General features: G+C 38.4%; 1 protein-coding gene across 1 annotated transcript in view; it reads right to left on the reverse strand.

Annotated features, from left to right (window-relative positions):
- LOC139942940 (uncharacterized) overlaps positions 1-11,640 on the reverse strand; it is a 97,674-nt gene that overhangs the window by 8,391 nt on the left and 77,643 nt on the right. Inside the window, exon 2 of the mRNA XM_071939768.1 lies at positions 1,398-1,493. The gene's annotated coding sequence lies outside the window, so the exon portion shown is untranslated. The remainder of the gene's footprint in view (positions 1-1,397; positions 1,494-11,640) is intronic.

An 11,640-nucleotide genomic window follows, 5' to 3' on the forward strand; every position in this document is an offset into this window, starting at 1 on the left:
GATATACAAGGTTTTTTGAAATATTTTTGCATTTTGGTGGGGTGGAGTTGTAAAAATGAGCTAAAAACCAGTTTTTCAGACCCCAAAATCCGCCTAAAATGGCCAAAAAACAAAATGAGCCGTAACCATGGCAACGGGCTATATATGGAATTGAAAATGCAATTTTGTTTACTTGCACCCCAAGGCCCTACCACCTACAAAGTATAAAAAAAATTCATTTTTGACCGTGAGCAAGTATGTCAATTATTTACCTGAACTGACTCTTAACAAGTTGACACCGTGGGTGTTTTCGTATTATATCGAAGAGGAAACCAAAATGTACACCATATGCTGTTAACATTCATAAAAAGTCCAGACAGTTTCTCTACTCCTATTGGTGGAGAGCACGTCACGTAGGGGTCGATAATGACGAGTGTTTATAACCGCCTGACGTTCGCGTGTCAGGCGCGCAAGATTATCACGCGGAACGCAAATCGCAAAACGTAACATCTACTTCTAAGCGCGCGCGCGTAGTCTATTTTTAATCCACGCGCAACAGACTCCTCAAAAAGTGTTAAAAAAACAAAACAAAACAAAAACTCGAATGTTTAACTGTCAAAGTGTCTGTAATTGTATTTGTTTAACCTTTTTAACAAAAGGACATTTGTGAATGGGAATAAAATAATAGTGACTCGTTCTAAAACGTCCGTTTAAAACCTTGCAGGGTCGTTGCCGTGCGCTCGGGCCTGTATCACACGGCAGTTCGATCCTGCCGGCTTTAAACGGCCGTGTAAGAACTCGTCGCTACCCTTATAATCCCTTATTTAATTCTACCCAAACAATTACATTTGGTGTTGTTTTATCACCATGTGATATTAGTCTTGATTATCTCTTTGGTATGTATAAGTGAAAACAACCCAGACGTAAGTTTGAACACCCCAGTTTTTGCAGTGTATAGGGAAGTTTAACCTGTGACCTTTGGTTTCCTACAACCATGTAATCGTCAACAACATTAAAGAGTAATGTTTCAATAGCCCAAAATGAAATAATAATATAATATATCTTTAATAGTCTTTAACGCACGTATCTACCTAACAAGGTACTCAACGCGCTGAGTTATACAAACTTTCAGAAAGATAGGTTATTGAGGTGATGAATTCAGAGACCCAATTATGTAGCACCTTATAAGGGTTTACAAGGTGCTACGGCGCATACAACAGCCGCACCCAAAATAGCCTGCGTATAACTAGTCATAATGCGTTTTGTCAAAAGAGCGTGTGCAGTTCAATGCAAAAATAAAAATGGTTCAAACTGTGGCATGATCAACTTGAAAAATGTCTGATCTGTCAGTTAAAATACTTTATTGGTCATGTGCGTTATTGATCATACCATTAGACCAAGGGAAAGTAAACTCTTACCTGTTGTTAAAGTGTGTCTAGTAATGCTAATTTTGCACAGTTGAATCTCTGCTGAACTTTACAAAAGTGGATAACTGGCGGCAATAACGACGAATTCTGTGAGATAAACAACATTGATAATGTTCAAAACAGTACACTTCTTTACCAAACCGTACTTCCAAATAATCAACTTTATAAACGAGAATAAAGTTGTGGAAGTTTCATATAACTGGAAAACCCAACCGTGTTAATATTGTCCAATATTACATCGGGTCATTATACCGTATCAAGTGGTCATTATACCGTATACTAAGGTGGCTTGTTGCAACCGAGTCATTAGTTACGTTTGAATTTGTTCAGACCCTACAGTACGATGCCCACCCTTTCAAATTAACACAAATGTAATTGATAACTGCAGCCAGTGGACCGTCGGGAAACGTGTACATTGTATACCTAACTTGTCATGTAATTTCATTACGTTTGCTAAAATTAGCAACATTTCCAGAGGTTGCAGTGTTTTTTATTTTATTTTAAATGTTTTAAAATGTTGTTACACCGTGGACACGCAGTATTTGTTGTACACCGTCAGAATATGTAGAAAACTGTTTAACAGTCGAGTCCACGAGTCATACTGCCCAAATGGTCATTGCCATGTTAATCGCACTTGTCTGGGGATAAACTCAATGGGTTTCACGTGTTTTTGAAAGAAACAAACTGAACGAGTCATTATCTAAAATTGTTCTTCTACTAGGTTAGATTGACAATTTGTATTATTATTTTTTTGTTAAGGGCAATGTCATTAAACCAATTTTAGTTTCGATGCTTTTACAAAATAAATATGTTAAACATCTTAAAACAATTAAATGCCCAACTTCTGAACACAATGCATTGACCAATTAATCTGAAAAGTACTTGCCGGCATAGTCACACCCCCATGTCCGACATCTTGATGTTTAAACATCCACTGTCTCGACATTCCTAGTGTATTTTCCCGAGAACCTAATACCTCTAATGTGTAATTGAAGGAACATAGGTGTGTCGGAACATATGCCTACGTTGTTCGCATTCCAAAGCAGTCGCTATATATAGGCCTATGATGAACTTGTTGAAATCTGAAGTATTGGTTGAAATTTCAACTTCATTTAACAAGTGGTGCACGCTCTATGAAGAAATATTAGTTTCAATGAAATCTGGCCGATGTGTTTATGGAACTCAGTCTTGTAAATATTGACGCAATCACCAGCACAACATTTAGTAATTACTGGCTTTGTGGCATACTACTGGGGACGTTACCTCTAGTTGTTGTTTTTGAATGACTGTGTTGTTGCAAAAAAAAGAGGAACACATAAACAAACAAAGGAAAACAACACAGCTCATAAAAAAAATAAAATAATAATAATAAACTTGAATGTATGCACGTGGTAGATATGGAACACCCTTCCACTGTTCTTCCAATACCCTTGTCACTTTGCCAAAACTGTATATACCTACCTGATCATTATATTCCCTAATGGTCGTATGTTTACCCTCATTTTTTTTGCTCTGTATCAGTGTGAACCATATCGCTAGCCTAATGACAATCCAAGTACGACCCAGTTTGTTTGCTTTGTGAGAAGTGGCATAAAGTCCGGCTATTAGGAAAAATGTCTCGTTACGTATCAGGTAAACAAATAATATTGGTAAACTTAAATGGAAATTGCTCAAAATGCTATGGATCATTAACTATGAACTCTAAATAGGCTAATCGGTTAGCTTTTAAATGATGACGTGGCCGTATTTTCCCTTGCAACCAGCGACACTTGACAACCGCCATTTTGCAACCTACAACATTTGGTCCTAAGACTTAGCGGACTGTGTCTTGCCAGACGCAAACCAAATCGTAAATCAAAGTACATTGCTACAAACCCTCATAGTTATAATGTTGTGACCCTTTCATTAATTGTATATGTGTAAAGTGATATAGAGGCTAGAGCAGTTTATGTTTCTTGTACAATTATATTTAATTCCTGTAAAATATCAAAAAAATTAATAAATACAGATACAACTTAACCGGTATTCATTATTAAATATATTACAAAATAACGAATACTTATTAATACCATGTATATTTCCACTGATAAATTAAAGAAATTGTCTTCTGTTAACTTCTGTTAAGTGACCGAAACATGTCTTTAGAAAAATTAGTAATCGGAACATGTTTCTAGTTCGGGGCAACCGATTATGTCATGATAAAAATATTCGTCAATAATCTCGAAACGATTAGAATAGCATCAACAGTGATTGATTTCTTAGTTTATTTTACAATACATAACTTAAATGATGACTTAAAAAGAATATGCAAATCAAGAAAACTATTTGACATTTAGTTCGAACCGTATATAATCAAATCAAAACAACCGAATGCAACGGTGCCGGTAAAATTGTAATGAGCCCAAGCAAAACCTTTGGGGGTGGGCGGGGGGGGGGGGGCTAACATCCTTACTCGCAGCTAGAGCTGAATTGCGACGGACGCGGCTGCAACGTGTTTGGGAAGCAGGCATGCAAGGGCGCCTTCAGCTGCCAGCCACATCAACCCATTATGACCACGTAGCACACTCAAGATCGAAGTTGTTAGATTTTTCCTAGCCTTGCTCAAGGCAGTCTTATTATTCACTCCGAAAAGACACCGCTGTAAACCCACCCGTATACACTGCGCTAACTGTGTGTATTCACACCGCACGACCCAGCCATATACACCGTCACATCGCTCAACGCACACCGTACGACTGTACCGCTAACCCGCATGCGGAGGCGGTGCATGCGGAAAGTGTACAGGGCATCGTGCGATGTGGTTACACACATTTTACGCACAGTGTATACGGTTTTATACAGCGGCGGTCTTTTTTTCGGAGTGAATAATTCCACTGCCTTGAGCAAGGCTAGATTTTTCCCGAGGGAGGAAAACCGATGGTCTGGAAAACCCTCGTGACACAACAGATAACCAACGCACAACTCAACTCACTTATGACCCAGGCCGGGAATCGAACACACAAGCCAACCATGCCACCCTAACAAGAATTTAGTTTTGTCTGTTTGAATACCAAAATTATTGTGTGTGTAGCACCCCGGGTTACGTGCGTAGGGCGTTGGCAATCGATTTCACCATACTGAGATCGATCGTGCCAATATATTCCAAACTCATTGAAGCATAATATCAAACTGCTGAAGCGTATACATAGTATATAAGCAAAAGGAATCTATGAGTCTCCAGTTCAGATCTTTTTCAGTCGCTGAGTATACTTTAAAACATTTTATCAGAGTTAAACTAGTTTGTTACGACAAATCCCTATTGCCCCTTCATTTTTCATTTTTCTTCAGTTTTTGATTTGTTTGGTCTTTACACAGGCTTGCCAAATGGTGTGTGCTACAACTGTAAGACAGCCGGTCACTGGGCCAGAGAATGCCCCTTTGCTTACGGCCCCCTTCACCAGTCCCCACACGGGTCAAGCCAAGAGCTCAAGCCGCACCTTTCATCGGCTACAACAACTTTTAACGAACAAGCAGATTTCGTCAGTAGGCTTATTGATTTGGACGACTGGGAATTAAAGGCCAGCATTTTTCAAACAATTATTGATGCATGTGGACCATTTACAGTAGATTGTTTTGCTTGCTTTTACAGTTCCAAGTTTCCCCGTTTCTTCCCAAGGTTTTGGAACCCGTGGTCATCCGCGGTGGATGCCTTTGCACAGAACTGGGCAAATGAAAATTGTTTGTTAGTTCCTCCAGTAGTATTCATTCCAGCAGTCCTAAAACATTTACATTTATGCACCGGTAAAGGAGCTTTAGTTTCTCCCTGGTGGCCATCTTCACCTTTTTGGCCATTACTTTGGTCTTGTTATAGAACTTGGATGAAAGGATTGATTTTTGATTGATGGACATTTGAAGGATCTAGTCCATACAGTAGGAAGAAATAAAAATTCTCTTTTGGGTTCCAATAAGTTAAAGAGCCTTGTATGTGTAGCTTATATTGATTGCACCAACTAAAGCTATATATATTTTTCTCTCCCATGTGTATCGGATCATTTACAGTCAGGCTTTTTTGGTCAGATTTCCCTACCAGCATGGAGGAGTCCAAGATGCACATATTTTTTGAAGTTCTTTTTGCCAAGGCGAACGTCACCATAACTGGTTACTTATTCAAGTGTAGGGAATTCTTAGCTTGGCTTAAGGTACAAAATATTCCACTCGTATTTCCCATTAAAGTACATGCTATAGCCGCATTCATCATTCATAAAAGTAAGTTCGCAAATTCTGACAGTACAATAGTATCAATTGCAGCTGCCATAAAATGGCTTCACTCAATAGTAAACATCACAACAAATCCCTTGGACTCACCAGTAATGCAAAAACTTATTATATTAGTGAAAGAAGAAAGTTACACAAACCACCCGTGCAAAAAGAGCCCCTTCCATTCAGTCTAGACAATACAATAATCGATAGATTTGGGTAATCTGATTGCAGTCTGATCAATTTAAGGACGGCATGCTATGTCTCCCTTAAATTTACGTTTTTTTCAAATATTACAAGTAACGGTATTTAATAGTAGAGTTATGTAGATGTATAAGTTCAATTGCATTTTCTGTTAGGAGACGGTTTAAGAGAAATAAGAAAAGTTTGAGTTTATACTAATAACACCGGTCAATACTGAATATGACTCTGATTTGAGATTGTTATGGATGGAAATTCATCAAAGTAATGGAGGTTTAAGCGATGTTGCGAGTTATGTTTACTGATAAACTGCTTACTCAATATGTTAGTTTCCAGACCGATGTCTGAAGAGCTGAAAGGGCTGTTTTCCTTTGTGGAAATCGGTAAGAAAAAGAGAAAATTGGTTTGAAGAGATTGTCGAGATTGTTGTATTGTGTTGAAAACGAAAAGTGCTTTTTGTTAAAGGAACACGTTGCCTTGGATCGGTCGAGTTGGTCCTTGAAAAGCGTTCTGTAACCGTTTGTTATAAAATCAGTATGGTTAGAAAGATGTTGTAAAAGTAGAATACAGTGATCTACACAAATATGCCTCAAAATTGCGTGGTTTTCGTTTTACCTCGTCGACAAACACGGTCGGCCATTTATGGGAGTCAACAATTTGACTCCCATAAATGGTCGACCGTGTTAGTTCGCGACGTAAAACGAAAACCGTGCAATTTTGAGTGATACTTGTGTGGATCATTATATTCTACTTTTAAAACATCCGTAACAAACGGTTTCAAACGCTTTTTATAGACCAACTCGTCCGATCCAAGGCAACGTGTTCCTTTAAACAAAAGAAACATAGAAGTTGTACTCAGCGGCCGAATCCCGGCCTTATTCCCATGTTTTTCAAATAAATTCGTAGATTATACTTGACTGCTTATCTGTGTGCTTATTTTGGTTGTTCATAAGGGTAAAACTGTTTTTTATGCGTGTGAGCGTAGCGAAGGAGCATGAAATGAAACTTTGTTTCTGAGTTCAATTTGGGGATGTTACAATTTGTCCGATAAATCTCGGTGGCTGTGGCACATACTGACCAGAGACTTATTAAGTGGCATTTTATCAGTGACAGTGACATTTAATCAGTGACATGCACACTTTTACAACAATGTGTTTTGGTTTCCCAAATAGCCTGAATACAACTTCCAGAACGCAATTTGTTACTTGAGCGTGTACTGATCCTTACAATACAGTCTGAATCATGATATATATTTTTTTTCCACAACAATATAAAAAATAACAATAACCAGTTTTTATATAGCGCTTTTCACACCCGGAGGGCGTCTCAAAGCGCTTCCAACATTATTACCCCTGGTCACTGGGCCTTAATTAATTCCTTAAAGGGACACACCGGGTCACCTTTTACCCATTTTAGGGGTGTATAATCATAAATAATGTTTTATAGATGGTTGCTGTAAAAAAAGAAAACACATACAAATGTCACGTAATCAGCAAACAATTATTAAAAAAAAACTAAAGCGGTAAAAGGCCACCGTATATGTGTTTCCAGCCATTGCAACTGTAAAATTTTCGTGACATTGTTGCACAATAATGCAAGTAGACTGGTGTTTTGTTTACAGAAACGTTTTAACATGACGCAGCATAAGGATCCAGTCTATCCATGTATTATAAACAACGGAGCAGGCAAATCCTTCGACGATGGAGGTAGACCTTCGTGCTTCGACTTACATCCAAATATCGTCACGAAGAACACAAAGAAATTAGCCCAGAATATGACAGTGACAAGTCATTAAAGCATTCCTGGCACCAATAAACTAGGCCTACTACCGCATAGCCATGATGCAGTTTGGAATGCGATCGTGGCGTAACTCGCCCCTGACGTGCCATGACCCAATTTCATAATGCCTGTATAGTGGCACACACATTTTGCTTAGCACAAAGTAGTATTGCATAGCAGAAACTAATTACCAGCCAAATTTAAATTAAATTTGAAAACTTGTGGCTGGTGCCCACCTAAATTTTTAAATAGTAAAGATATTTTGTAAGCAGTATTTTCTGCTAAACAGATGAAACTGAACAATGTACCCTGTTATTCACAGTGAAATATTTTGTTTTTCCGGGGAAGGGAATCTTGAGGGATTCAGAAGCGCCTTGTGGGAATGTATTTTGAAACGTAAGCGTAGCTGCAAATCTTGAAACGTAAGCCTAGCTTGACTCAGGATTGAAAGCGTACATTTCCATTATAGCGTAACTGGAACCTAAACGTATATTGGATTGTATAAGCGTAGCTGAGTAGCTGCGTAGCTTGGAACGTAACCATATATTTTTGAACGTAACCATATTTGTTGGATCGTCAGCATATCTTGGAACGTAAGCCTAGCTGTGTATTTTGGAACGTAAATGTAGCTGCGTAAGGAACGTAAGCTTAACTTGACTCAGGATTGAAAGCGTACCTTTTGTTATTATAGCGTAACTTGAATGAACGTAAGCAAAACTTGGAATGTAAGCGTAGCTGAGTAGCTATGCAGCTTATAACGTAAACGTACCTGCGTATGGAACGTAAGCGTAACTTGACTCAGGATTGTAAGCGTACCTTTTTTAATTACAGCGTAACTTGAAGGAATTTGATCAAAAGTTGGAATGTAAGCGTAGCTTGGAACCTAAGCATATCTTGGAAGGTAAGCGTAGCTGGGTATATTGGAGCGTAAACGCAGCTGTGCGTATGGGACGTAAGTGTAGCTTGAATGGGGGTTGAAAACGTACGTGTTGATATTATAGCGTAACTTGAAGGAAAGTAAGCGTAGCTTAGTAGCTGCGTTGCTTAGAACGCAACCAAATAATACCTCAACAATCTCAAACATAACACTTCATTCACAGAATTAAACAATAATGGGTTTTTTTGAAAAAAAATATGCTTTGAGGGAATTTTGTTTTATAAATATTTTTGTTTCAATCTTTTATACAAAATTCGTATTCACCTGTTCTTGTTACGATCGGGGGGCTCTGTTTTTTGATATCCTTTTCTTTTTCTTTTTCATAAAACATTTTTGAAGCTACTCACAAAATAACACTGTCAATGTAACAAAATGCGGTATTCCTACGTTTGACATCATTAATCTTTTTTAATTACCTGAAAACTCACAATAAAAAAAAAAAATTAGGAGCCATGAAACAAAACATAGCATTACATTGGCACGTTGCGATCATAAGAAGTAACGTAATCGACACGAGGTGTACCGACTGACAAACCCACGATGACAAACATGTACTTTGATGTCTTGCTCCCAACCCCTTCCAAGCTCACGGCGAGACCCGCAAGCTGGGAGTTCATAGCGCCCGGGATTACTCCTCCATCCACCCACGAGACACGGCATGTGCGGTACGTGATATGCCCCAAGGCTTACGTTCCGATTGCTCCCATGCCGAGGCGCTGTAAAACACGCTTCTGTTGCACAGACTCTCTGAATGGGAATCTTACGTCCCTTTTTCATAAATATTTACAGTTTTTACCAGCAACCTGTTAACATAGTCTCTTTTGTCAAATATTCATAAATAATAATAGTAACCAAAAATTAGAACATTTGGTTTAGTAATTTATTTTTAATTTATTTTTATACGGCTGAAAGTCACGTGGGTTATCCGAACCAAAAAAAAGTGATCCGGATAACCCACGTGACCTTCGTTTTTTGAAAAATGCGTTAAAACTGCCAAATTTGATGGTTTCTTTTAGAAACTATTCTTCTTCATTCCTGGAAGACCGTTAGAATAATGTTTTAGTGTATCTTGTAGCCTAAATAGCTCAACGAAGCCGGTGTGTCCCTTTAAATCATCTCAGCTACATGGTACGGAGTAAGCAGCCCGTGCAACATGAGCTAATCGGCTAAATCAATCACAAGAACCATCTCTGCCCTTACAGATACCCATTTACACCTGGGTGGAGAGAAGTAGTTATAGTAAAGTGTCACGCACGGGCTTCGAACCCACACTATGCTGAACAGAAGCACCAGAGATTGAGTTCGGTGCTCTTATCCGCTCGACCATGACACCCTCAACGCCTGACCTGTCAGATTTTATATTATTTGGTCACATGTATCAATGAACATAACATAGACCGGGTGGTGTTTTTGGCTTGCGGTAACACCTTGCTGGGTAGATTATGTTCCTTGATATAGTGTATCGGTGTAAATTCTTCTTCTTCTCTGTGTTACAGCAAACCAACTTGATACTTCACCATGCATTGCCTCAAATACCATCTTAAATGGACACACCGGCTGAATTGGGCTATTTGGGCTATAAAATAGTTAAGGCTTCAAATGTCTTCCAGGAATGAAAAGAAAAACAGGCTAAAAAAATCATCAAATTTAGCCGTTTTAGCATTTGGTGATAGTAAAAACCACAAAGTGGTTCTAATAATTACGTGATCATCAGAGTTAGTTTCGAACCGTAGAAAAGCTAATTCGTTGAACTAAATTTAATTATTTTGTTTACAATTATTCATGAGTTTATGAAAAAAAGACTGTGGATACAAATCGTAAATAATGGTCAAAAATCTACCGTAAGGTTATGACATTCAGAATAATTCAGAGCTTATTGTATAGCCCCACGGCGTGGAGCAATCGGAACGTAAGCCTTGGGGCGTACCGCCCATGCCTTGTCTCGTGGGGGGCTGGAGGTGTAATCGCCTGCGCTACCAACTGCGGGTGTAGCCGTGAGCTTGAGAGGGGTTGGGAGCCAGACATCAAAATACATGTTTGTCATCGTGGGTTTGTCAGTCGGTTGTCGAATCCGATATGTATTATGATCGCAACTTTCCAATTTGTTTATGTTACGAGTTTTCAGGTAATTAAAACAGATTGATGTTTTCAAAACGTAATGATACCGCTGTTTGTTATTTTGTCGGTGTTATTGTGAGAGTAGCATAATAAACAATGTTTTATAAAGATACAAATCACAATTAACGGAGCCCATCGATCGTAAAAAAGACAGGTAAATAAACTTCTTTTTCATAAAACGTTAGAGACTCTGAACACTATTGGTAATTGTCAAATACCAGTCTTCTCACTTGCTGCATCTCAACATTTGCATACAATAACAAACCTGTGAAAATCTGGAAAAAGTTGCGAGATAATAATGAAAAAAAAAAAAAACAAACTTGTCAAACGAAGTTGTATGCTTTCAGAAACTTGATTTCGAGACCTCAAATTTTAAATATGAGGTCTCGAAATCAAATTCGTGGACAATTTACCCTTTCTTGAACACTTTGTTACTTCAGAGGGAGCCGTTTCCCACAGTGTTTTATACTATACCAAACCAATAGTGTCCACTGCCTTTATAAACACAAATAATGATACAACCAATTCCCTCAAAGTAGAATTTTGTCAAACAAAATATTAATTTTGAATTATGTGAATGAAATGTTATTTTGACAGTTTTGAGGTTATGATTTACCTGGGCAAGTGGAAGTTATTACTCGGCTATAGTCGCACCTCAAATAGCTGGGACTTCGACTAGTCGCAAAACTTTAATTTCCATTGTCCAACATCCATGGCGACATTATGTTTGCAGAAGGCGCAATAAAATAAAACTCGTACTGAAAGGATTGAAGGATTGTGTCAATGACGTCTGGTGGTGTTTTGTAAAAAGTTGTTGTGAATAGTCGTGAGCGACAAAAGTGGTTAACCAATTCGATCGCGACTACTTTTATAATACATAGTCGTAGCAGCACGATTAACCGAGTGGGTTGAATACGACTCGACAAAGCTTTCAAAAGCAGTCGCAATTTCCAAAGAGTTGTT

This window comes from Asterias amurensis, chromosome 10 (assembly GCF_032118995.1).
Source record: "Asterias amurensis chromosome 10, ASM3211899v1".
Classification (NCBI taxonomy): Eukaryota; Metazoa; Echinodermata; class Asteroidea; order Forcipulatida; family Asteriidae; genus Asterias; species Asterias amurensis.